The sequence below is a fragment of the Scyliorhinus torazame genome, chromosome 2 (genome assembly GCF_047496885.1).
Source record: "Scyliorhinus torazame isolate Kashiwa2021f chromosome 2, sScyTor2.1, whole genome shotgun sequence".
NCBI classification, from domain to species: domain Eukaryota; kingdom Metazoa; phylum Chordata; class Chondrichthyes; order Carcharhiniformes; family Scyliorhinidae; genus Scyliorhinus; species Scyliorhinus torazame.
In genome coordinates, this window is record NC_092708.1 from 99,296,135 (window position 1) to 99,322,933 (window position 26,799).

Consider the following 26,799-nt stretch of genomic DNA (forward strand, 5'->3'; position numbering starts at 1 on the left):
TGTCTTTAGTACTGCATGTGTAAGGGCTATTCCAGAGTCTAACAAAAATGCAGGCGATATTGCCTGGCCCTCTTAATTTTAATTCAACTCTAAATTCTGCCGAGTACAATGGCAGTTAATGGAGGCCTATCTCCTCATTTTGCCCCACGCTTACGGAGTGGTATCCCTCAAGCTATATAAAATCATTTGTCTCTCTAAAGGAGAGAGATGCCTCTGGTCTTTTATGGACTATGGCTAATTGCTAAATTACTTACAGTGACTAGGATCTTCTAAACCCTCTTGTTTATAATACATATTGCAAAATAGTTTTGTTATGGACCATGGGGGAAAGACGGGCATATGACACTAGATGAATTACTCTTGAAGAGAGCGAGCACAGACATGATTGGCCCAAATGGCCTCCTCCTGTGCTGTAACAAATCTGTCATTCTGCCTCATGTTTTGGATTTGCAGTAGTTGTTTAAAATGTAAGTATTTAATGTTCTCCTTCCCCAATTAAAAAAGAATGGTTTGATTATTTACATTATTTGAAAATGTATTTTATCTCTTCTTCCAAATGGTAGATTTTGTAATTCTTGCTTTGGTACTTCTTTAAAAGTTAGTGTTTCCAGTAGTTGCTACTCCATGGGCTAACACCTTCTGCTTGGGGTCAGTCCAAATGGACCTGGCTAACTGACTGACTCTGGTTGCAGTGTCTCAGCTCAGCATCCAAATGTCTCAACCATTACAACCTGTTTAAAGGTTATCCATAATGCTGGAAGGAAATCCTCTACAAAGACCACATTTACGTTTTTGAATGCTTGTTTGCCATGTGACTGATTGTTGAGGTTTACACTGGGCACTGTACTTCCAACTTCACAGGCTGAAAATTCCACATTGTATCTCTATTATGCAGAATATGATCATCATAGTGGGAAATTCTCACTGTCCAATATGAACGAAAGCAAATTGTAATTATATGACATCTTTACCCCAAAATGCCCAAGTTATATTCGTAGGAACACTGGAAAGCAGAAATTTCTCACCGAGCCACATGAGGCTGATGACCAGATGGTCAAAAAGGTCAATTTTAAGGAGTGCACTAAAGGAGAAAAGAGGTAGAGAGTGAAAGTGGTTTAGGGAAGGCACTTCGGAGCTTAGGGCCCAGGCAGCTGAAGATACAGCCACTGATTGTAGAGCAATTAAAATTGGGAATGTCCCAAAGCCAGATTTACTTGCAGTGCCACCCAGCTGTAGATATCCCAGAGGGAGTAAATTGCTGATATAAGGGGAGGTGAAGCCATGAAAGGACTTGAAAGCATGAATGAGAATTTTATAATTGAGGTGTTACTACACTGGGTGCCAATGTAGTACAGTGGTAATGGGTGAATGCGACATCTGAGTAAGGACACGAGCAGTAGAGCTTTGGATGACCTTGAGTTTACAGAGGGTAGATTTTTATTTTTAATATCATTCATGGGGTGTGAGCATCGCGGGCAAGGCCAGCACTTATTGCCCTTTTGCGAAGGTGATCATGAACCACCTTCTTGAACTGCTGCTGTTCGTGGGATAAAGGCGCAGCTACAGTGCTGTTAGAGAGTTATTAACACAGTGATAGTGAAGGAATGGCATGCAAGTCCGGATGGTGTGTGACGGGGCTGCTGTTGAAGGAGTCTTGGTGAGTTGTTCAGTGTATCTTTTAGATAGTGCACACTATTGCCACTGTGCACCAGTGCAGGAGAGAATTAATGTTTACGATGGTGAATGAGGCATTGATCAAGTGGGTTTTTTTTTTTCCTGAATGGTGTCACACTTCCTGAGTGTTGTTGAAGGTCTGCTCATTCAAGCAAGTGGAAAACATTCCATTGCACTCTTGATGTGCTTTGCAGATGGTGGGAGGTGGCCGGGGGTAAGTTATCAAGTTCAGAGATGACAGAGGTAAGAATGACTGTTTCAGCTGAACTGAGGCAGGGGTGGAGTTTAATGATGTTACTGAGGTGGAAATAGGAAGTCTTTATGATGGTCAGAAGTTCCTTCAGTTGCAAACAGTCTTATTTGGTTTCAGACAGTTGCCATTGCGGTGCCACCCAGCTGGGTGACAGTGGAAATGCATTGGAGCAAGATACTGTGGTCAGCTGTGCCAAGGCTGTAGGCAGCTCGAGAAGGGGAAAGAGATGTAGATTATTTTGGCCATTGTCACGTAGGATGCCTTTGATGAGACGCACTTTGTATTGGCAGGGGTGGAGACTTGATGGGAGGGAATCAAGCAAGCAGTTTTGGAAACGGTGGGCACAGGTTTGGGAGGTGACTGCACATTCAGTGACTTTGGAGAGGAAAGAAAGTTTGGAGATGGATGGTGGGGTTATTTTTAAGGAGAGGGATAATAGTTTTGAAAGAGAGGGGAGCTGAGGGAAACTTAAAGGAATTTTGGCCCAGTTAGTTAATGGAAGAGAGGGACGAACAGAGGCAGCTGATCGGATTGCCTCAATCTTGGTGGCAAAGAAGTTCATATTTTCTCCGGAGAGAGACGGGTTTAAGAAACCAGCTTGCAGTAGAAAAAAGAAATCTATTTGCAGCAAAAGAAAAATGAAGCTGCGGGCTTGCTTTGCATTCCAGGATTACCCTAGAATAGTAAGCAGATTTAGAGGATGAGAACTGGACTCGATGGTGCTTCAAGTGTTCTCTCGCCAGATATGCCAATAAATGGCTAAAGTAAGTATTCACCAGATCTAGTCAAGTCTGTCTCCCCCTTGCACTTCAGGAAGTAGAGATAAGCACATTAGTAGGGGAATAGCCAGGTTGAGAGACGGTAATGATTTTAGTGGGAATTATGGTATCAATTACTAGCTGCAGCAAATGTCATGTGAACAGAGGACCAAAGGCTAGACGGTTGAAATTTTAGAAGTGAGGTTATAGTAGGGGAGTAGATGTTTCCATGGGTGGCACAAAATACAGGAGGGAAATTTCTAGCTCAGGTCCAGATTTCAAATTAAGTGGTAGACCGCTGTAAAAGTTCCTGGAGGTATGTCTGACATTGTATTGCCAATTTAAAACGAACTTTCATGGCTTTATGTGAGAAAAGTGAGATTTGAATTGCTTGAATTTCTGCTGTTTCTTGTTTCTCATTGATCATTCCTGATACTCTTTAGTTCATTCATATTTAGTCAGTTGGACTATTAATTTGTTTTTTGTACAACAGATGTTGATGTTTGGAGATTCCCTTAGGCCACAGGCAGATGTGAAGCCTTTGAAAGACATGATGCTATTGAAGTGTGCAAGGCATAGTGTGCAATTTAGGTGATATAAAATACTTTGCTCTTGTGATGATGAGACCGAATTGTTCTGTTCATTGGATCTCTTGTTTTACGGAAATTGTGAATCGCCCTCTGTTTGAACAGACATGATATGGCGCTTTTGTTCTGAGGACAAATTTATTACAAGAAATAGCATTGCTAGTGTTGATATTGTCATAATGCTTGTCTAATTTCTTTTTGAAGAGTAATTTGAACCAGCTGCATTGATTTTGCTTCCCTTTTCTGAATACAATCCTTTCGGGCCATTTCTCATTAGAGCACTGCTGGAAGCATCATTATTTAAAACAGCTGTTGATCAACTGAGTAAAGAATTTCTGAATGGGTATGTACATTTAGGTTTTCCTGACACATAGTGCCTCATATGGGTTTGCAGTCCCTGTGGTGGCTGTGTTAAGGTACACCCTATTCTGACCAGGTTAGTGACTTGAATATTTAAAGTATGATTTAATAAGTGCAGTTTTGACATATTTAAGTATTATTTTAATTAGTGAAGTTTAATATAAATAATGTCTTCAAATCTTACGATCTCCTGAATTTGTTGAAAGCTTGGCCACGGTATTAATGGACCAATGGGGTACATCATTATTATGATGTGGAAATTCCAGAAAATTATGGCAGGAGTGATTTATGCCATTATGTACTCTCGTCAAACTTTTCTGCGTCTTTTCCACAAAGACATTTTCCATAAATGTTGAACAATTAATGATCATAATTTCACCGCTCTGTTAAAATAGCTGGAATTGCTCAGTTAACACCATGTGATTCTCACAATCACTGGCCATTACAGAAGGGCAATGCAGGGCTCAGTAGTATTCAACCACTTTGCACGTCTTGACACATTTTGCATGAAATTCCCACTATATAAAATTTTCTGGGTCTAAAATCTTGAAGGAGAGTTACATTAAAATACAGCAATTTTGAAATTTGATTACATGTTGGAGAATGATGGCGATTTATTTTAAAACGGAACTCTAGAAATGGGAGATGCAAAGACTTGCTGATATTGTTCAGTGTGGGCAAGATAAATCTTCATATTTGTCCACTTTATCAGCAAAGTAAATGAAAACAACCCTACCCAATATGTTTGTTGGGTCAATTTAGAGATAACAGAACCCCACCCCCAGTATTTGGCCAACAAACACTATGGCCCAAACTGAAAGAGCGCTTCTTAAATGGAGATGTGCAAGGAGACAAATTTCAGTCTTTCTCTATCAAGCTAACCTTACTTTAATATCATTGTGTTTTGTTTACAAAAAAGCAACCACCGTCTACTTATAAGATAGGTTGTTTGAACTGAAACTAACCAAAAACTGGGATTTGTAGGAAAGATGAGCAGCTATTGGGCAGGATTTAGCAGCTGAATACTGCTGGCGCAAATCCCGTCACAGCCGCTAAATCTTATGAGAGACCAAAAATGGGATCTGTGCTGGTGTGGCTTCCAATTGCAATCTTACCGGGCCCTCCCTGATTTGCATGAATTTGAAACCATTAATATGTACTTAGCATGGTTAACATTGCAGAAGGAGATTTTCTAGCCGTTCTCGCCAGCGAGATCCTCCAATCCAGCTGATGGCAAGCCCTCTCCGTGGGTTTCCCGGTGGCATGGGGTGAATTCAATGGGAAATCCCATTGACAGTAACGGGAGCCAGCCAACGGAGGATCAGCTCCAGCCGCCAAGAAACATTCTGCAGGACATAATAATAATAACATAATAGTCGCTTATTGTTACAAGTAGGCTTCAATGAAGTTACTGTGAAAAGCCCTGAGTCACCTCCTCTGCATCTTCAACCTCCAAGGAGTCTTCCCACTTACCAGGTGTAACGTCACAGTGGCGTGAAGTACTGTTGCTTTTTAAAAATGGGAGCGAGGTGCCTTGGCCTCCAAGAGGGAGGAAGGAGGTGAGCACCATTGTCTCCGCTGAGGACCAGGGAGTCCAAGGGGATGGAGCCCATTGGCCAGCTCCGGGGGTGGGGGTTTGGTTGGGTGGTTTCCAGGATGGAGGTTGTGGTTGGTGAGGATTTCCTGAAGTCTGCTGTGTTTAAAAGTGCTTTTACTGCTGTGTTAGTCTGCTGTCTGTGGTATAGGGTGGATGTGGCTGCAGGCTGCAAGGGCTGGGGGTGTTCGGTGATGATTGTCAAGGAGCCGGACCTCATGGGCTGGGTGGATGAAACCCCGAAAGAGAAGGTAACATGGTGCCCAGCCTGGGGGTTGATCTTAAGTGTCGAGGCATAACAGCAATGAGGTCTCTGAATGATGCAGCCCAAGTAAAAAGGGAAGCATCACGCAGTCATGTCCTCTAACGTTCCTGATGCTCATGCTCATCAAACGAATTGGCCATCAAGAGTTAACCCGTAACAATGTCAGCTGCCCATAGTCTCAAAGTCAAGGAATGGGATGTGTACCCCGGGTTCAGGGCTCAACTCTTGGATGCATGGGATAGAAGAGGCACTGGGCTAGGTTTTGTGCCAGACCCCAACACCTGCCAGTCATGATCCATTATTCCCCCATGGCGGACTTCAACGCCCAGTTGACCCTGCCTATTATGGATTGCGAACACTCCCCTGCCTATTACAATCCCAAGTGTTAGCAAGCAAAGTTTTTTTTTAAAAGTCGCCATAGTCCCAGATGATGATGGGCTGCTTTCCCCTTTGAGCGGGAGAGCTGACTGGTGGTGATTTAATCTGAGCATCACCACACCTCGGGTGAGGAGTAAGGTTGAGATGGTGGGGCCTTCATAAATAATCTCAGCCAGTATAGAACATAGAACATAGAACAATACAGCGCAGTACAGGCCCTTCGGCCCACGATGTTGCACCGAAACAAAAGCCATCTAACCTACACTATGCCATTATCATCCATATGTTTATCCAATAAACTTTTAAATGCCCTCAATGTTGGCGAGTTCACTACTGTAGCAGGTAGGGCATTCCACGGCCTCGCTACTCTTTGCGTAAAGAACCTACCTCTGACCTCTGTCCTATATCTATTACCCCACAGTTTAAAGTTATGTCCCCTCGTGCCAGCCATATCCATCCGCGGGAGAAGGCTCTCACTGTCCACCCTATCCAACCCCCTGATCATTTTGTATGCCTCTATTAAGTCTCCTCTTAACCTTCTTCTCTCCAACGAAAACAACCTCAAGTCCATCAGCCTTTCCTCATAAGATTTTCCCTCCATACCAGGCAACATCCTGGTAAATCTCCTCTGCACCCGCTCCAAATCCTCCACGTCCTTCCTATAATGCGGTGACCAGAACTGTACGCAATACTCCAAATGCGGCCGTACCAGAGTTCTGTACAGCTGCAACATGACCTCCCGACTCCGGAACTCAATCCCTCTACCAATAAAGGCCAACACTCCATAGGCCTTCTTCACAACCCTATCAACCTGGGTGGCAACTTTCAGGGATCTATGTACATGGACACCTAGATCCCTCTGCTCATCCACACTTTCAAGAACTTTACCATTAGCCAAATATTCCGCATTCCTGTTATTCCTTCCAAAGTGAATCACCTCACACTTCTCTACATTAAACTCCATTTGCCACCTCTCAGCCCAGCTCTGCAGCTTATCTATATCCCTCTGTAACCTGCTACATCCTTCCACACTATCGACAACACCACCGACTTTAGTATCGTCTGCAAATGTACTCACCCACCCTTCTGCGCCTTCCTCTAGGTCATTGATAAAAATGACAAACAGCAACGGCCCCAGAACAGATCCTTGTGGTACTCCACTTGTGACTGTACTCCATTCTGAACATTTCCCATCAATCACCACCACTCTTCTTTCAGCTAGCCAATTTCTGATCCACATCTCTAAATCACCCTCAATCCCCAGCCTCCGTATTTTTTGCAATAGCCTACCGTGGGGAACCTTATCAAACGCTTTGCTGAAATCCATATACACCACATCAACTGCTCTACCCTCGTCTACCTGTTCAGTCACCTTCTCAAAGAACTCAATAAGGTTTGTGAGGCATGACCTACCCTTCACAAAGCCATGCTGACTATCCCTGTTCATATTATTCCTATCTAGATGATTATAAATCTTGTCTCTTATAATCCCCTCCAAGACTTTACCCACTACAGACGTGAGGCTCACCGGTCTATAGTTGCCGGGGTTGTCTCTGCTCCCCTTTTTGAACAAAGGGACCACATTTGCTGTCCTCCAGTCCTCTGGCACTATTCCTGTAGCCAATGATGCCATAAAAATCAAAGCCAAAGGTCCAGCAATCTCTTCCCTGGCCTCCCAGAGAATCCTAGGATAAATCCCATCAGGTCCCGGGGACTTATCTATTTTCAGCCTGTCCAGAATTGCCAACACCTCTTCCCTACGTACCTCAATGCCATCTATTCTATTAGCCTGAGTCTCAGCATTCTCCTCCACAACATTATCTTTTTCCTGAGTGAATACTGACGAAAAATATTCATTTAGTATCTCGCCTATCTCTTCAGACTCCACACACAATTTCCCATCCCTGTCCTTGACTGGTCCTACTCTTTCCCTAGTCATTCGCTTATTCCTGACATACCTATAGAAAGCTTTTGGGTTTTCCTTGATCCTTCCTGCCAAATACTTCTCATGTCCCCTCCTTGCTCGTCTTAGCTCTCTCTTTAGATCCTTCCTCGCTACCTTGTAACTATCCATCGCCCCAACCGAAACTTCACACTTCATCTTCACATAGGCCTCCTTCTTCCTCTTAACAAGAGATTCCACTTCCTTGGTAAACCACGGTTCCCTCGTTCGACGCCTTCCTCCCTGTCTGACCGGTACATACTTATCAAGAACACGCAGTAGCTGATCCTTGAACAAGCCCCACTTATCCAGTGTGCCCAACACTTGCAGCCTACTTCTCCACCTTATCCCCCCCAAGTCACGTCTAATGGCATCATAATTGCCCTTCCCCCAGCTATAACTCTTGCCCTGCGGTGTATACTTATCCCTTTCCATCATTAACGTAAACGTCACCGAATTGTGGTCACTGTCCCCAAAGTGCTCTCCTACCTCCAAATCCAACACCTGGCCTGGTTCATTACCCAAAACCAAATCCAACGTGGCCTCGCCTCTTGTTGGCCTGTCAACATATTGTTTCAGGAAACCCTCCTGCACACACTGTACAAAAAACGACCCATCTATTGTACTCGAACTATATCTTTTCCAGTCAATATTTGGAAAGTTAAAGTCTCCCATAATAACTACCCTGTTACTTTCGCTCATATCCAGAATCATCTTCGTCATCCTTTCCTCTACATCCCTAGAACTATTAGGAGGCCTATAAAAAAACTCCCAACAGGGTGACCTCTCCTTTCCTGTTTCTAACTTCAGCCCATACTACCTCGGAAGAAGAGTCCCCATCTAGCATCCTCTCCGCCACCGTAATACTGCTCTTGACTAGCAGCGCCACACCTCCCCCTCTTTTGCCTCCTCCTCTGAGCTGACTAAAACACCTAAACCCCGGAACCTGCAACATCCATTCCTGTCCCTGCTCTATCCATGTCTCCGAAATGGCCACAACATCGAAGTCCCAGGTACCAACCCATGCTGCCAGTTCCCCTACCTTGTTTCGTATACTCCTGGCATTGAAGTAGACACACTTCAAACCACCTACCTGAACGCTGGCCCCCTCCTGCGACGTCAAATCTGTGCTCCTGACCTCTATACTCTCATTCTCCCTTACCCTAAAACTACAATCCAGGTTCCCATGCCCCTGCTGCATTAGTTTAAACCCCCCCAAAGAGCACTAACAAATCTCCCCCCCAGGATATTTGTGCCCCTCGGGTTCAGATGTAGACCATCCTGTCTGTAGAGGTCCCACCTTCCCCAGAAAGAGCCCCAGTTATCCAGAAATCTGAATCCCTCCCGCCTGCACCATCCCTGTAGCCACGTGTTTAAATGCTCTCTCTCCCTATTCCTCATCTCACTATCACGTGGCACGGGCAACAACCCAGAGATAACAACTCTGTTTGTTCTAGTTCTGAGCTTCCATCCTAGCTCCCTGAAAGCCTGCCTGACATCCTTGTCCCCTTTCCTACCTATGTCGTTAGTGCCAATGTGGACCACGACTTGGGGCTGCTCCCCCTCCCCCCTAAGGACCCGGAAAACACGATCCGAGACATCACGTACCCTTGCACCTGGGAGGCAACATACCAAACGTGAGTCTCTCACGCTCCCACAAAATCTCCTATCTGTGCCCCTGACTATAGAGTCCCCAATTACTAATGCTCTGTTCCTCTCCCCCCTTCCCTTCTGAGCAACAGGGACAGACTCCGTGCCAGAGGCCCGTACCCCATGGCTTACCCCTGGTAAGTCGTCCCCCCCACAAGTATCCAAAGCGGTATACTTGTTTCTCAGGGGAACGACCGCAGGGGATCCCTGCACTGACTGCTTTTTCCCAGTCTCTCTTACAGTTACCCACCTATCTCCAATCTTTGGTGTAACTAATTCCCTGAAGCTGCTATCTATGACCCCTTCTGCCTCCCGAATGATCCGAAGTTCTTCCAACTCCAGCTCCAGTTCCCTAACTCGGTCTTGGAGGAGCTGGAGATGGCAGCACTTCCTGCAGGTAAAATCAGCAGGGACACTAACTGCATCCCTCACCTCAAACATCCTGCAGGAGGAACATTGCACTCCCTTCCCTGCCATTCCTCTTACTTTCTACCAAGATCTGGCTAACAACTAAATTAAATTTTTATAAAAAATAATAATAATATAATAAAATATGGTACTTACCTCAGACCAATGGGTTTTATTATTAGGTTAGAGGAGGAGGGCGGGTGGGAGACACTACACGGGTAGTGTCTCGGGTTTCCTCTCCACCAGAATTTATTGGTGAGGGTCTTCCCAGATGTCCGCGGGTCGACTTCCTGTTCCCGCCTAAAAAACTAATTTAAAAAAAAAAAGAAAAATTCTCAGCTCCTGCTGAAATTGACTAACCAGCCAGCTCCACTCCCGCCGAAATCGACTGGCCTGCCCCTGCAAAGACAAGTGCTTTTAAAGGTTGACTTACCTCTCAGCAGCCACTTCCGCAATGCTCCCGCTGAAACTGACTCACCAGCTGATTCTCCCGCCGAAATCGACTGGCCTGCCCCTGCAAAGACAAGTGCTTTTAAAGGTTGACTTACCTCCCAGCAGCCACTTCCGCAATGCTCCCGCTGAAACTGACTCACCAGCTGTTCTCACGCCGAAATCGACTGGCCTGCCCCTGCAAAGACAAGTGCTTTTAAAGGTTGACTTACCTCCCAGCAGCCACTTCCGCAATGCTCCCGCTGAAACTGACTCACCAGCTGATTCTCCCGCCGAAATCGACTGGCCTGCCCCTGCAAAGACAAGTGCTTTTAAAGGACACGCTTACCTCCCAGCAGCCACTTCCGCAATGCTCCCGCTGAAACTGACTCACCAGCTGTTCTCACGCCGTAATCGACTGGCCTGCCCCTGCAAAGACAAGTGCTTTTAAAGGTTGACTTACCTCCCAGCAGCCACTTCCGTAATGCTCCCGCTGAAACTGACTCACCAGCTGATTCTCCCGCCGAAATCGACTGGCCTGCCCCTGTAAAGACAAGTGCTTTTAAAGGTTGACTTACCTCCCAGCAGCCACTTCCGCAATGCTCCCGCTGAAACTGACTCACCAGCTGTTCTCACGCCGAAATCGACTGGCCTGCCCCTGCAAAGACAAGTGCTTTTAAAGGTTGACTTACCTCCCAGCAGCCACTTCCGCAATGCTCCCGCTGAAACTGACTCACCAGCTGATTCTCCCGCCGAAATCGACTGGCCTGCCCCTGCAAAGACAAGTGCTTTTAAAGGACACGCTTACCTCCCAGCAGCCACTTCCGCAATGCTCCCGCTGAAACTGACTCACCAGCTGTTCTCACGCCGTAATCGACTGGCCTGCCCCTGCAAAGACAAGTGCTTTTAAAGGTTGACTTACCTCCCAGCAGCCACTTCCGTAATGCTCCCGCTGAAACTGACTCACCAGCTGATTCTCCCGCCGAAATCGACTGGCCTGCCCCTGCAAAGACAAGTGCTTTTAAAGGACAGACTTACCTCCCAGCAGCCACTTCCGCAATACTCCCGCTGAAACTGACTCACCAGCTGATTCTCCCGCCGAAATCGACTGGCCTGCCCCTGCAAAGACAAGTGCTTTTAAAGGTTGACTTACCTCCCAGCAGCCACTTCCGTAATGCTCCCGCTGAAACTGACTCACCAGCTGTTCTCACGCCGAAATCGACTGGCCTGCCCCTGCAAAGACAAGTGCTTTTAAAGGTTGACTTACCTCCCAGCAGCCACTTCCGCAATGCTCCCGCTGAAACTGACTCACCAGCTGATTCTCCCGCCGAAATCGACTCTATAGGAAATGAACCCGCGCTGTTGGCCTTGCACTACATCACGAACCAGCTGTCCTGCCAACTGAGCTAAACTGGCTCTGTCAGAATCCCAAGTGTTGAGTATAAGGGAGGGGAGAAACAGAGAAGAGCAAAGGCGAGTCTAATTGAGCGAGGGTAGAGACCGCGGCCAGTCTTGCAATGGAGATGGGGAGGGTACCTGAGCTGTGAGTAAGCGGCTACTGCCTGAAAAGGTCCGGGAAGTCGACAGCTGAGGGGAGGTGATTATCTTATCCGGCTATGACACCAAACTGACCATCTCTATCATCCCTTGCAAGGATCTGATCCATATTGGTACAGAGCTGGTGGAGCTGGCCATACTACTTATTACAGCATTGGACTCCAGCAATAATGTATGGCGCATGCAGGGAAGACCCTGCGGAAGGAGACCGGGGGCTGCAGGGCAAGTTCAGGGGCCAGAGGCCGCACCAGCCATACAGGGGCTGAATGCACAGAACAAGACCAAGGGTGTACAGGAAGTGCCCTTCATGGAGTTTTCAGGCAACATGTATCATAGGGAGACTGTGAGGTACTTGTGCCACATCCTTGCTGACTTGGCGCTCTGTGAAGGCAGAGGACACCCGCTCCCCGTGGCTGTAAAGGTCACGGCGGCCCTCAACATTTATGCTATGGTGTCACGGATGTACTCTTTGCTATGGCTTTGGATATTGTTCATTTTGAACTGGACCAGGCCCAGAAAGATGAGGGGGCTATGAGCTATGGTTTGCCACAGATGCAATAGGCTGCACCTATATTGCTCTTCGCGGTCCTTGGCACCAGTGAGTAGTCCATTTCATAAACAGGATGGGATTTCACTCCCTCAATGTCCAACTGGTGTGTGACCACCACACACGATTCATGCCTATTTTCCAGGGAGCGTGCATGATAGTTACATCCTCGGCAAAGTGCAGATGCCTGGTATTTTTGAGGGTCACCCCCAGGCTGTAAGGAATGCTTGTAGGGGGACAAGGGATATTCCCGGAGATCTTGGCTGATGACGCCAGTTCAGAGGCCAGAGACTACAGCAGAGGCCTGGTACAGCAATGCTTAAGGTGCTACCTGATCTGTAATAGTGCGGTTCATCGGCCTCCTAAAGATGTGGTTCTGCTGGGGTCCTCCAGGACAGCTCACAGAGGCTCTACCGCACTGTGGTGGTCTGTTGTGCCCTACGCAACTTTACTCTGCAGCCATGACGACCTTCCTGAGGAAGATCTTGAGGAGTGTCAGGTTCATGAGGGAATCGAGGGAGAGGATGCTGAGTATCTGGTCAGCGCAGGAGGGTGATGATGACTAGCAGCGATCATCTGTGATGCTCCTCAGCTACTGGGTATGTCTGACCCTTGTCTGCTGTCGACTGCCAACAAGCTGATTTGATGGTTCGTGTCTTGAGTGATAGGTGGATTAGTGGCGAGCGTCAGGGATTCACTGAATCTTGTCCAAACACCTATCAGTGTAAAGTAAATATTTGCGCTGAGTGGGCCTAATCGTTTGGCAGGCGTAGAGGGCCTGTGAGAAAACTGTGTCCCGATGGGGAGAAGCGCTGTGCCATTGGGAGGAGGATTCCAGAATGTGAGGCATTACGGTGGTGAAGAACAGCAATATGTAATTCAGTGAAGTGCAGATTTAACAAATGTTGATTCCCCCCCCCCCCCCCCCCCCCACCCAATCTACCTGTACCTGCCTACATGCATACCCACGCTGTGCCCCCTACAATTCCTTTGACTACCCTCTCACTACGTCTGGATGTGTTCCCAGGATTCACATCAGAGGTGGAGGCGGCCTCCTGCCTTCCACACCCTATTACTTGCGATGCCCTTAGTAGACGTCCTCTGGAGAGCTCCGACCTACATTCGGGTGACGCTGGTGTTGCCGTGTCATCCTGTTGTCGTTGTGCCAGAATTGCGCCAGTCTTCGGAAGGGGGAATTCAGATTGGCTGGTCTCTCCCCGAAGCTCATGATTGAAGGGCCTGGGATGTATTCCAGTGGATCCTTCTCCCTCTGGGTGCACAGAGAGTTGGGATGCCCAACGCATCACACAAGCTTGCCACCCTCCCATTGATTCTGTATACACCTCCCGCTGCCTCAGGAAGGCAGACAGCATTATCAGAGACCCCTCCCACCCAGGCTTTTCTTTCTTCCAGACCCTTCCATCAGGCAGAAGGTACAGAAGTCTGAAGACCCGCACATCCAGACGTAGGAACAGCTTCTTCCCCACAGCTACAAGACTCCTCAACTACTCTCCCTCGGACTGATCTGTTCCCTGTAAGAACACAATTCACGAAGCCCTATGCTGCTCTTGATCATGTATTTGTTTGTTTGGGCCCTTGTTCCGCACTGTAACCAATCACTGTTTGTCGATGTACCATTTGTCAATTCCTTTTGTCAACTATGTACGTACTGTGTACGTTCCCTTGGCCGCAGAAAAATGCTTTTCACTGCACTTCGGTACATGTGACAATAAATCAAATCAAATCAAATCATGAGCCCTTGGGTTAATTATGGGACGGAGAGGCAGCTGGAGAAAGCTCCAGAAGCCTGAACATCATCTGACACTGCCAGCCCTGGAGTCCTGCGATTGTCTGCACTATGCAGTTGAACCCCCACAGCCATGGTCCTCAGGGACTGAGCCACGCTTTGGAGTTCTCCCATCATGGATCTGACCTCTTGCCCCAAGATTTCCAATGCGGACACCACCCTTGGCCTTGGTGCCACGCATTGCCAATGCCATCTCCTGTGACAAAAGGCTTGGGACTCCTCCATTCGGCCTTGCAGTCTCAGGAGTGTGGCTGACAACCCCTCCTGTTATTCCCGGCTCTGCCTTTGTATCTGCAGCAGCTCAGGGATGAACGTGTACAGAGGCACGGCACCTGGCTTCCCACAATAGCACCTTCACCCCAAGTGCTTTATCTAACGGCTTCTAGAAAACATACAATGTTTTGGTCTCAACTACTTCCTGTGGTAGTGCATTCCACAGGCTGGCCACTCTCTAGGTGAAGAAATTTTTCCTCATCTCTGACCTAAACGGTCTATCCCATATCCTCAGACTGTGACCCCTAGTTCTGACATCCCCACCATCGGGAACATCCATTATGCATCTACCCTGTCCAGTCCTGTGAGAATTTTATAGGTTTCTACGAGATCCCCCCTTATTCTTCTGAACTCCAGCGAATACAATCCTAGCCTATTCAATCTCTTCTCGTATGTCAGTCCTGCCATCTAGGAATCAGTCTGGTAAACCTTCGCTGCACTCCCTCTATAGCTAGATCATCCTTCCTCAGATAAGGAGACCAAAACTGCACACAATATTCCAGGTGTAGCCTCGCCAAGGCCCTGTATAATTGTAGCAAGACACCCCTGCTCCTTGTACTCGAATCCTCTCGCAATGAAGGCCAGCATACCATTTGACTTCTTACTCGACTTCTGCACCTGCATGCTTACCTTCAGAGACTCGTGTACGAGAACGTTGCACGTTCCCGTCTCCTAATTTATGGCCGGTCAGATAATAGTCTGCCTTCTTGTTTTTGCTACCCAAGTGGATAACCTCACATTGATCCAAATTATACTCCATCTGCCATTCATTTGCCCACTCACTCAGCTTGTCCAAATTACACTGAAGGATCACAGCTCACCCTCCAACCCAACTTGGTGTCATCTACAAATTTAAAGGTATGACATTTTGTTCCCTCATCTAAATTATTATATTGTGAATAGCTGGGGTCCTAGCACCGATCTCTGCGGTCCCTCATTAGTCACTGCCTGTCAATTTGAAAAAGACCTGTTAATTCTGACTCTTTGTTTCCTGTCTGCCAACTCTATCCATCTATCCATTCTATCCATCTCAATACACTACCCCCCCAATCCCATGCGCTTTAATTTTATAAGTTAATCTTTTATGTGAGGCTGTTGAATACCTTTTGAAAGTCCATATAAACTACATCCACTAGCACTCCCTCATCATCTCTACTAGTTACATCCTCGATGAATTCCATTAGATTTGTCAAGCATGATTTCCCTTTCCAAAATCCATGCTGACTCTGTCTGATACAGCCACTGTTTTCCAAGTTCTCTGCTATAAAATCTTTGATAATGGATTTTAGAATTTTCCCCACTACGGATGTCAGGCTTACTGGTCTATAATTCCCTGTTTTCTCTGTACTCCCCTTTTTAAATAGTGAGGTTACATTAGCTGCCCTCTCATCTGTAGGAACTGTTTCATAGTCTATAGAATCTTGGAAGATGACCACCAATGCATCCACTAGTTCTTGGGCCACTTCCTTAAGTACTCTGGGATGTACATTATCAGGCCCTGGAGATTTATCGGCCTTTCAATAGGTTCCCTCCTCTCAGATCTCTTCTGAGGTGATATCAAGGGTGGGTAGTGGGACAAAGCTGGTAGATTGGTCAGGTTCTTCAGGTGATGTCCCTACAAGGCAAGCAACGTGGTATGTGGCCTGGTCAAATGTTTGGACTACACAACTCATTTGTAACTGGTCATCTGGATGAAGGTACAGTGGCTCCTCACTTCTTTCACAAGCCCTCCTCATTCTCAGCACAGGTCCGCTCCTGCTACTCCCCGCCAGCTCCATGGCTCTCAGGATCCTCAGCTCGGGCATCTCACTACCCCTCTTCTCTCTCTCTCTTTTTTTAAAAATATGTTTATTCAAAGTTTTTCCAACAAAAATTTTCAACCAATTAAACCCCCACCCCCCCGTAACTGAAAAGAAAAAGAGAAAAGAACAGAGCAAGACATAAACATATCAATCAAACATAATACAGAACTTATACAATGGGTTTCTCCCCCACATATTAACCCTCCCATATGCTTTTTACAAGTACCCCTGGGGGAAAAAAACTCCCCCACCCGCCCAAATACCCCCGTCTTCTCTCTCTTGTGACAGTTTTGGGCAAACCTCGCCTGCAGTAACATAAATGGCGATGATGTGAGCTGGGTGCCTGTGGGTCAGATGCCGATGTCATCTGACATGTGTGGGCACTGTTCGTAAGCAGGGAGGGGTTCTGATGAGTGTGAGGGGTGTTTGAGGATACTTGTTGAATGTCGGGTGCTGGGACCCTGTGAGATGGCGGCATGTGTTATTGAGGTGACATTCCGGGGGGGGTGACTGAAGTGTGGGGTGCAAAGAACACGTACACTGGTTGATTGGAGACACCCATACTCTTGGTCAAGCTGCTGGCACTGACCCGTGCTGCGACAGTCACCCAGCCTGGATTTGTCACCTTGCTAGAGGGCATCCTGCCAGCCTGAGGGTATATTGTAGCCTGCCTCTCCTCCTTGGCATCCAGCATATGGGTGAGGGCACATTCCATAAATCGAGGAGCTGTTCTCCTTGCTACCATCCTCCTGGTTTGAATGAGAGTAAGTGCTGTGGAGCTGTTTAAATGCAGCACCCCTTAATTGATGTGCTCGGATGACCCCTGAGTCAGGTGAATCCACGTGCATTTTTCACGTGGAGGGAAAAAGGCTTTTTCTAAGTACCTGAAAATTGCAATACGGATTGCACCATTGGGGCTGGCAAGAATCACACTGATTTTCTCACCGAAAGTGACTCTTTGTCAATTTTCCCTGAAAATGTCACCCATTGTTTCAAAAAGAGTGGTGCCATTTTGTGCCAGCCTGACGATAAGCCATGAACATGGATTGCAAAATAAGAAAAATGCTTCGTTTTTACAATTTTATTTTTGAAATGAAAGGAGGATAACCTGGAAAATTGGTTAATCTTTTTTGTTTTTATTGAAATATTCAATTACCTACTGTTCCATTTTCTATTGTGTTTCTGTATCTTGGATGTGTTTTGGATATTGGCTGTGATGGTTCTAATATATGTTTTCTGCAGTGTATTTTAATTATTTTTCTGGACAATTCTGGTATGACTACGAGACATCTGGATGAAGGTACAGCACTGAGTGCTGAATTTGGTGCATTTGAGTGCTATAGTGAGAGTTTGGTGACTGAGGGAGTATAAGGGTTCATTTTTATCTAAAGTCTAGTCTTTCATTTATTTAGTTAATTAACTTAAAAGTTGCTGTTTGGTTTAGAAGAAGGTGAATTTTCAATCAACTTTAAACAAAGGTTCTACTTGTAGGTACTTGCAGCTGGAGCTTGTTAATTAGTTAATTGGATTAGGCCAGTTTTCAGAGGCTAGATTCACAGTATAAAAGTGATCCACCTACAGTGCAGACTTTGTTTGCACTGAGTGCTGAATTTGGTGCATTTGAGTGCTATAGTGAGAGTTTGGCGACTGAGGGAGTGCTGAATTTGGTGCATTTGAGTGCTATAGAGAGAGTTTGGTGACTGAGGGAGTGCTGCATTTGGTGCATTTGAGTGCTATAGTGAGAGTTTGGTGACTGAAGGGAGTGCTGAATTTTGTGCATTTGAGTGCTATAGTGAGAGTTTGGTGACTGAGGGAGTTAGGTGAGGAGGGAGTAAGGTGCTCCTTTCATTTTGTTTCCTACATTTCCTCAAAAAGCGAGAAGGGAGCCTGGAGTTTACAGAGAGTGCAGCTGACTGGGAGCAGAGTCGGAGGGTGGAGGTCCAGTTGGTCCACAGGGCAGCTATATTCTGTAAGGTAAGAGGGGATGGAGGCTAGGCCAGTTGCTTGCTCCTCCTAGAGGATGTGGGTGGTGAGGGATACCACTGGTGTCCCCGCTGACTATACCTGCGGGAAGTGCACCCAACTCCAGCTCCTCAGAGACCGTGTTAGGGAACTGGAGCTGGAGCTGGATGAACTTCGGATCATCCGGGAGGCAGAGGGGGTTATAGAGAAGAGTTACATGGAGGTAACCACACCCAAGGTACAGGACGAGTAGCTGGGTTACAGTCGGGGGAAAGAAAACAAACAGGCAGACAGTGCAGGGATCCCTCGTGGCCGTTCCCCTTCAAAACAAGTATACCATTTTGGATGCTGTTGGGGGGGATGACCTACCAGGAGAAGGCCCTAGCGGCCAGGTCTCTGGCACTGAGTCTGGCTCTGGGGCTCAGAAGGGAAGGGGGGAGAATAGAAAAGCGATAGTAATAGGGGATTCAATGGTTAGGGGAATAGATAGGAGATTCTGTGGTCGCGAGCGAGACTCCCGGAAGGTATGTTGCCTCCCGGGTGCCAGGGCCAGGGATATCTCGGATCGTGTCTTAAGGATCCTTAAGGGGGAGAGGGAGCAGCCAGAAGTCGTGGTAGGATGCAGAGCTGGGCTGAGAAGTGGCAAATGGAGTTCAACCCTGAAAAGTGTGAGGTTGTCTATTTTGGAAGGACAAATATGAATGCGGAATACAGGGTTAACGGTAGGGTTCTTGGCAATGTGGAGGAGCAGAGAGATCTTGGGGTCTATGTTCATACATCTTTGAAAGTTGCCACTCAAGTGGATAGAGCTGTGAAGAAGGCCTATGGTGTGCTAGCGTTCATTAACAGAGGGATTGAATTTAAGAGCCGTGCGGTGATGATGCAGCTGTACAAAACCTTGGTACGGCCACATTTGGAGTACTGTGTACAGTTCTGGTCGCCTCATTTTAGGAAGGATGTGGAAGCTTTGGAAAAGGTGCAAAGGAGATTTACCAGGATGTTGCCTGGAATGGAGAGTAGGTCTTACGAGGAAAGGTTGAGGGTGCTAGGCCTTTTCTCATTAGAACGGAGAAGGATGAGGGGCGACTTGATAGAGGTTTATAAGATGATCAGGGGAATAGATAGAGTAGACAGTCAGAGACTTTTTCCCCGTGTGGAACAAACCATTACAAGGGGACATAAATTTAAGGTGAATGGTGAAAGATATAGGGGGGATGTCAGAGGTAGGTTCTTTACCCAGAGAGTAGTGGGGGCATGGAATGCACTGCCTGTGGAAGTAGTTGAGTCGGAAACATTAGGGACCTTCAAGCAGCTATTGGATAGGTACATGGATTACGGTAAAATGATATAGTGTAGATTTATTTGTTCTTAAGGGCAGCACGGTAGCATTGTGGATAGCACAATTGCTTCACAGCTCCAGGGTCCCAGGTTCGATTCCGGCTTGGGTCACTGTCTGTGCGGAGTCTGCATATCTTCCCCGTGTCTGCGTGGGTTTCTTCCGGGTGCTCCGGTTTCCTCCCACAGTCCAAAGATGTGCGGGTTAGGTGAATTGGCCAATGATAAATTGCCCTTAATGTCCAAATTGCCCTTGGTGTTGGGTGGAGGTATTGAGTTTGGGTAGGGTGCTCTTTCCAAGAGCCGGTGCAGACTCAAAGGGCCGAATGGCCTCCTTCTGCACTGTAAATTCAATGATAATCTATGATTAATCTAGGACAAAGGTTCGGCACAACATCGTGGGCCGTAGGGCCTGTTCTGTGCTGTATTTTCTATGTTCTATGTGTGCGGGGGTTTCCTCCGGGTGCTGCGGTTTCGTCCCACAGTCCAAAGGTGTGCAGGTTAGGTGGATTGGCCATGATAAATTGCCCTTAGTGTCCAAAATTGCCCTTAGTGTTGGGTGGGGTTACTGGGTTATGGGGATAGGGTGGAGGTGTTGACCTTGGGTAGGGTCTTCTTTCCAAGAGCTGCTGCAGACTCGACGGGCCGAATGGCCTCCTGCACTGTACATTCTATGATGATCTATGATTAATCTAGGGCACAGGTTTGGCACAACATCGTGGGCCATAGGGCCTGTTCTGTGTTGTATTTTTCTATGTTCTATCTATGTTCTATGAGACTGGAGGTTGGGGTGAACAGAGGTTTAAATTCTGATGTTCGCTGATAGTGCTGAAAATTCTGGTTCTTAAACTTTTAGTGGAAGAAAGATAATCAGTTCTTCATAGATAGATGATGGTGTAGCTGGCATTATTTTGGTGATCATTCCAGCGTCCCAAAAGTTTTCATGTCGTGATCCCATTTTGATGCTTGAAGATTGTTGCAAACCCAGATTAAAAGCAAGGGTTTGGAGATTGTTGAATGGGAGCCAAGGGTCTTTTTCAGTTATTGATCTAAAGACTCTCTGGCCTTAGAGCAAAGAATTGTGCATGGAATAAAGCCTCAGTGCCGCTTCAAGTGGGCAGCACGGTAGCACAGTGGTTAGCACTATGGCTTCACAGCATCAGGGTCCCAGGTTAGATTCCCAGCTTGGGTCACCGTCTGTGCGGAGTCTGCACGTTCTTCCCGTATCTGTGTGGGTTTCCTCCGGGTGCTCCGGTTTCCTCCCACAGTCCAAAGATGTGCAGGGGTGGATGGATTGGCTATGCTAAATTGCCCTTAATGTCCAAAAAAAACTTAGGTGGGGTTACGGGGATAAGGTGGAGGTGTGGGGATAGTGTGGAGGTGTGGGCTTAGGTAGAGTGCTCTTTCCAAGGGCTGTGCAGACTCAATGGGCCGAATGGCCTCCTTCTGCACTGTAAATTCTACAATTCTGTGCAACTAGATAATCCACTCGACAGTCGTCATTGCTGCTTCAGAACTTGCGACTCCCGATGATCTTTCTGTGACCCTTGACAGTTTAGGAAACCCTGGTGACTCTTGCAGGTCCTTTCATTCTGGTGGCAATACATTGACAAAAGGATTTGGTTAGCGTCTGGATGTGATAAGTAGGGACTATAATAAAAACAAAGTGTTAGAAATAATCAGCATACCTGGCAGTCTCTGTGAAGAGAGTGACAAGAACAAAGAAAATTACAGCACAGGAACAGGCCCTTCGGCCCTCCCAGCCTGCGCCGATCTAGATCCTTTATCTAAACCTGTCGCCTATTTTCCAAGGATCTACTTCCCTCTGTTCCCTGCCCGTTCTTATATCTGTCTAGATGCATCTTGAATGATGCTATCGTGCCCGCCTCCACAACCTCCGCTGGCAAAGCATTCCAGGCACCCACCACCCTCTGCGTAAAAAACTTTCCACGCACATCTCAACAAAAGAACAAAGAACAAAGAAATGTACAGCACAGGAACAGGCCCTTCGGCCCTCCAAGCCCGTGCCGACCATGCTGCCCGACTAAACTACAATCTTCTACACTTCCTGGGTCCGTATCCGTCTATTCCCATCCTATTCATGTATTTGTCAAGATGCCCCTTAAATGTCACTATCGTCCCTGCTTCCACCACCTCCTCCGGTAGCGAGTTCCAGGCACCCACTACCCTCTGTGTAAAAAAACTTGCCTCATACATCTACTCTAAACCTTGCCCCTCTCACCTTAAACCTATGCCCCCTAGTAATTGACCCCTCTACCCTGGGGAAAAGCCTCTGACTATCCACTCTGTCTATGCCCCTCATAATTTTGTAGACCTCTATCAGGTCTCCCCTCAACCTCCTTCGTTCCAGTGAGAACAAACCAAGTTTATTCAACCGCTCCTCATAGCTAATGCCCTCCATACCAGGCAACATTCTGGTCAATCTCTTCTGCACCCTCTCTAAAGCCTCCACATCCTTCTGGTAGTGTGGCGACCAGAATTGAACACTATACTCCAAGTGTGGCCTAACTAAGGTTCTATACAGCTGCAACACGACTTGCCAATTCTTATACTCAATGCCCCGGCCAATGAAGGCAAGCATGCTGTATGCCTTCTTGACTACCTTCTCCACCTGTGTTGCCCCTTTCAATGACCTGTGGACCTGTACTCCTAGATCTCTTTGACTTTCAATACTCTTGAGGGTTCTACCATTCACTGTATATTCCCTACCTGCATTAGACCTTCCAAAATGCATTACCTCACATTTGTCCGGATTAAACGCCATCTGCCATCTCTCCGCCCAAGTCTCCAAACAATCTAAATCCTGCTGTATCCTCTGACAGTCCTCATCGCTATCCGCAATTCCACCAACCTTTGTGTCGTCTGCAAACTTACTAATCAGACCAGTTACATTTTCCTCCAAATCATTTATATATACTACAAAGAGCAAAGGTCCCACCACTGATCCCTGTGGAACACCACTGGTCACAGCCCTCCAATTATAAAAGCATCCTTCCATTGCTACTCTCTGCCTTCTATGACCTAGCCAGTTCTGTATCCACCTTGCCAGCTCACCCCTGATCCCGTGTGACTTCACCTTTTGTACTAGTCTACCATGAGGGACCTTGTCAAAGGCCTTACTGAAGTCCATATAGACAACATCCACTGCCCTACCTGCATCAATCATCTTAGTGACCTCCTCGAAAAACTCGATCAAGTTAGTGAGAAACGACCTCCCCTTCACAAAACCATGCTGCCTCTCACTAATACGTCCATTTGCTTCCAAATGGGAGTAGATCCTGTCTCGAAGAATTCTCTCCAGTAATTTCCCTACCACTAAAGTAAGGCTCACCGGCCTGTAGTTCCCTGGATTATCCGTGCTACCCTTCTTAAACAGAGGAACAACATTGGCTATTCTCCAGTCCTCTGGGACATCCCCTGAAGACAGTGAGGATCCAAAGATTTCTGTCAAGGCCTCAGCAATTTCCTCTCCAGCCGCCTTCAGTATTCTGGGGTAGATCCCATCAGGCCCTGGGGACTTATCTACCTTAATATTTTTTAAGACACCCAACACCTCGTCTTTTTGGATCTCAATGTGACCCAGGCTATCTACACACCCTTCTCCAGACTCAACATCTACCAATTTCTTCTCTTTGGTGAATACCGATGCAAAGTATTCATTTAGTACCTCGCCCATTTCCTCTGGCTCCACACATAGATTCCCTTGCCTATCCTTCAGTGGGCCAACCCTTTCCCTGGCTACCCTCTTGCTTTTTATGTGCGTGTAAAAAGCCTTGGGATTTTCCTTAACCCTATTTGCCAATTACTTTTCGTGACCCCTTCTAGCCCTCCTGACTCCTTGCTTAAGTTCCTTCCTACTTTCCTTATATTCCACGCAGGCTTCGTCTGTTCCCAGCCTTTTAGCCCTGACAAATTTTTCCTCCTTTTTCTTTTTGACGAGGCCTACAATATCTCTCGTTATCCAAGGTTCCTGAAAATTGCCGTATTTATCCTTCTTCCTCACAGGAACATGCCGGTCCTGAATTCCTTTCAACTGCCACTTGAAAGCCTCCCACATGTCAGATGTTGATTTGCCCTCAAACATCCGCCCCCAATCTATGTTCTTCGCCTAATATTGTTATAATTAGCCTTCCCCCAATTTAGCACATTCATCCTAGGACCACTCTTATCCTTGTCCACCAGTACTTTAAAACTTACTGAATTGTGGTCACTGTTACCGAAATGCTCCCCTACTGAAACATCTACCACCTGGCCGGGCTCATTCCCCAATACCGCCCCTTCCCTAGTTGGACTGTCTACATATTGTTTTAAGAAGCCCTCCTGGATGCTCCTTACAAACTCTGCCCCGTCTAAGCCCCTGGCACTAAGTGAGTCCCAGTCAATATTGGGGAAGTTGAAGTCTCCCATCACCACAACCCTGTTGTTTTTACTCTTTTCCAAAATCTGTCTACCTATCTGCTCCTCTATCTCCCGCTGGCTGTTGGGAGGCCTGTAGTAAACCCCCAACATTGTGACTGCACCCTTCCTATTCCTGATCTCTACCCATATAGCCTCACTGCCCTCTGAGGTGTCCTCCCGCAGTACAGCTGTGATATTCTCCCGAACCAGTAGCGCAACTCCGCCTCCCCTTTTACATCTCCCTCTATCCCGCCTGAAACATCTAAATCCTGGAACTTTTAGCTGCCAATCCTGCCCTTCCCTCAACCAGGTCTCTGTAATGGCAACAACATCATAGTTCCAAGTACTAATCCAAGCTCTAAGTTCATCTGCCTTACCCGTAATACTTCTTGCATTAAAACATATGCACTTCAGGCCACCAGACCCGCTGTGTTCAGCAACTTCTCCCTGTCTGCTCTGCCTCAGAGCCCCACTGTCCCTATTCCCTAGTTCTCCCTCAATGCTCTCACCTTCTGACCTATTGCTCCCGTGCCCACCCCCTTGCCATACTAGTTTAAACCCTCCCGTGTGACACTAGCAAACCTCGCGGCCAGGATATTTATGCCTCTCCGGTTTAGATGCAACCCGTCCTTATATAGGTCATACCTGTCCCGGAAGAGCTCGCAGTTGTCCAGATAACAGATATCCCTTAAACTTTCCCCCCTCACCTTGAAATCGTGACCCCCTTGTAATTGATACCCCCACTCTTGGAAAAAGCTTGTTGCTATCCACCCTGTCCATAACCTCTCATAATTTTGTAGACCTCAATCAGGTCCCCCCTCAACCTCCGTCTTTCCAACGAAAACAATCCTAATCTACTCAACCTTTCTCCATAGCTAACACCCTCCAAACCAGGCAGCATCCTGGTGAACCTCCTCTGCACCCTCTCTAAAGCATCCACATCCTTCTGGTAATTTGGCGACCAGAACTGCACGCAGTATTCCAAATTAGGCCTAACCAAAATCCTATACAACTGTAACATGACCTGCCGACTCTTGTACTCAAACCCTGTCTGATGAAGGCAAGCATGCTGTATGCCTTCTTGACCACTCTATCGACCTGCGTTGCCACCTTCAGGGTACAATGGACCTGAACTCCCAGATCTCTCTGTACATCAATTTTCCCCAGGACTCTTCCATTGACCGTATAGTCCGCTCTTGAATTAGATCTTCCAAAATGCATCACCTCGCATTTGCCTGGATTGAACTCCATCTGCCATTTCTCTGCCCAACTCCCCAATCTATCTATATTTTGCTGTATTCTCTGACGGTCCTCCTCACTATCTGCAACTCCACCAATCTTAGTATCATCTGCAAACTTGCTAATCAGACCACCTATACCTTCGTCCAGATCATTTATGTATATCACAAACAACAGTGGTCCGAGCACGGATCCCTGTGGAACACCACCAGTCACCTTTCTCCATTTTGAGACACTCCCTTCCACCACTACTCTCTGTCTCCTGTTGCCCAGCCAGTTTTTTATCCATCTTGCTAGTACACCCTGAACCCCATACGACTTCACTTTTTCCATCAACCTGCCATGGAAAACTTTATCAAACGCCTTACTGAAGTCCATGTATATGACATCTACAGCCCTTCCCTCATCAATTAACTTTGTCACTTCCTCAAATAATTCTATTAGGTTTGTAAGACATGACCTTCCCTGCACAAAACCATGCTGCCTATCACTGATAAGTCTATTTTCTTCCAAATGTGAATAGATCTTATCCCTCAGTATCTTCTCCAACAGTTTGCCTCCTACTGACGTCAAGCTCACAGGTCTATAATACCCTGGATTATCCCGGCTACCCTTCTTAAACAAAGGGACAACATTAGCAATTCTCCAGTTCTCCGGGACCTCACCCGTGCTCAAGGATGCTGCAAAGATATCTGTTAAGGCCCCAGCTATTTCGTCCCTCGCTTCCCTCAGTAACCTGGGATAGATCCCATCCGGACCTGGGGACTTGTCCACCTTAATGCCTTTTATAATACCCAAAACATCCCCCTTCCTTATGCCGACTTGACCTAGAGTATTTAAACATCCATCCCTAGCTTCAACATCCGTCATGTCCCTCTCCTTGGTGAATACCGATGCAAAGTACTCATTAGGAATCTCACCCATTTCCTCTGACTCCACACATAAATTCCCTCTTTTGTCCTTGAGTGGGCCAATCCTTTCTCTAGTTACCCTCTTGCTCCTTATGTACGAATGAAAGGCATTTGACAGAGTTAGTGTTTCAAGTTGATGACCTTTCATTCACATCAAACAAGCAATATTGTGAAATTATAGTTTTTTTTACAATTCCAAAGACCAGCAAGCAGTGCTGCACGACATTGACTTTTTTTTATTCTTCATTCAGAACCTCAAATCTGTTTTTCAGTGTAGTGACAGTAGCATCCTCTTAATCCTGCCTGTACCTGAAAGTATGTGTTTGTGCCCTTTTAATTCAAATCTTAAGTCGTAGATTTTTTTGGATGTGGCATTTTAATTTCTCATGATAGACATTATTAATGAAAATATCTGAGATAGTCAAGTACGTAAATGTGGGAACATGCAAGTATTTGTTCAGTATGTTGTTTTAAAAATAATTGTTACACACGTTTTTAGATATATTCATCTATCTCCATAGTCTCAGAAGGCTTTTCTTAGGGCACAATAACAATTTTGCATGGCACATTCCCTTCTGTTGGTGGGTATTAGTCCTGTACCGTTTTAAGAATTCTCATACTTTTGGTAGTATACTATTGCAAATATTTT

General features: G+C 46.6%; 1 protein-coding gene across 8 annotated transcripts in view; it reads left to right on the forward strand.

Moving 5' to 3' along the window:
- The window catches only part of baz2ba (bromodomain adjacent to zinc finger domain, 2Ba), a 603,362-nt gene that overhangs the window by 441,077 nt on the left and 135,486 nt on the right, over nt 1–26,799 (forward strand). The window lies entirely within an intron of this gene.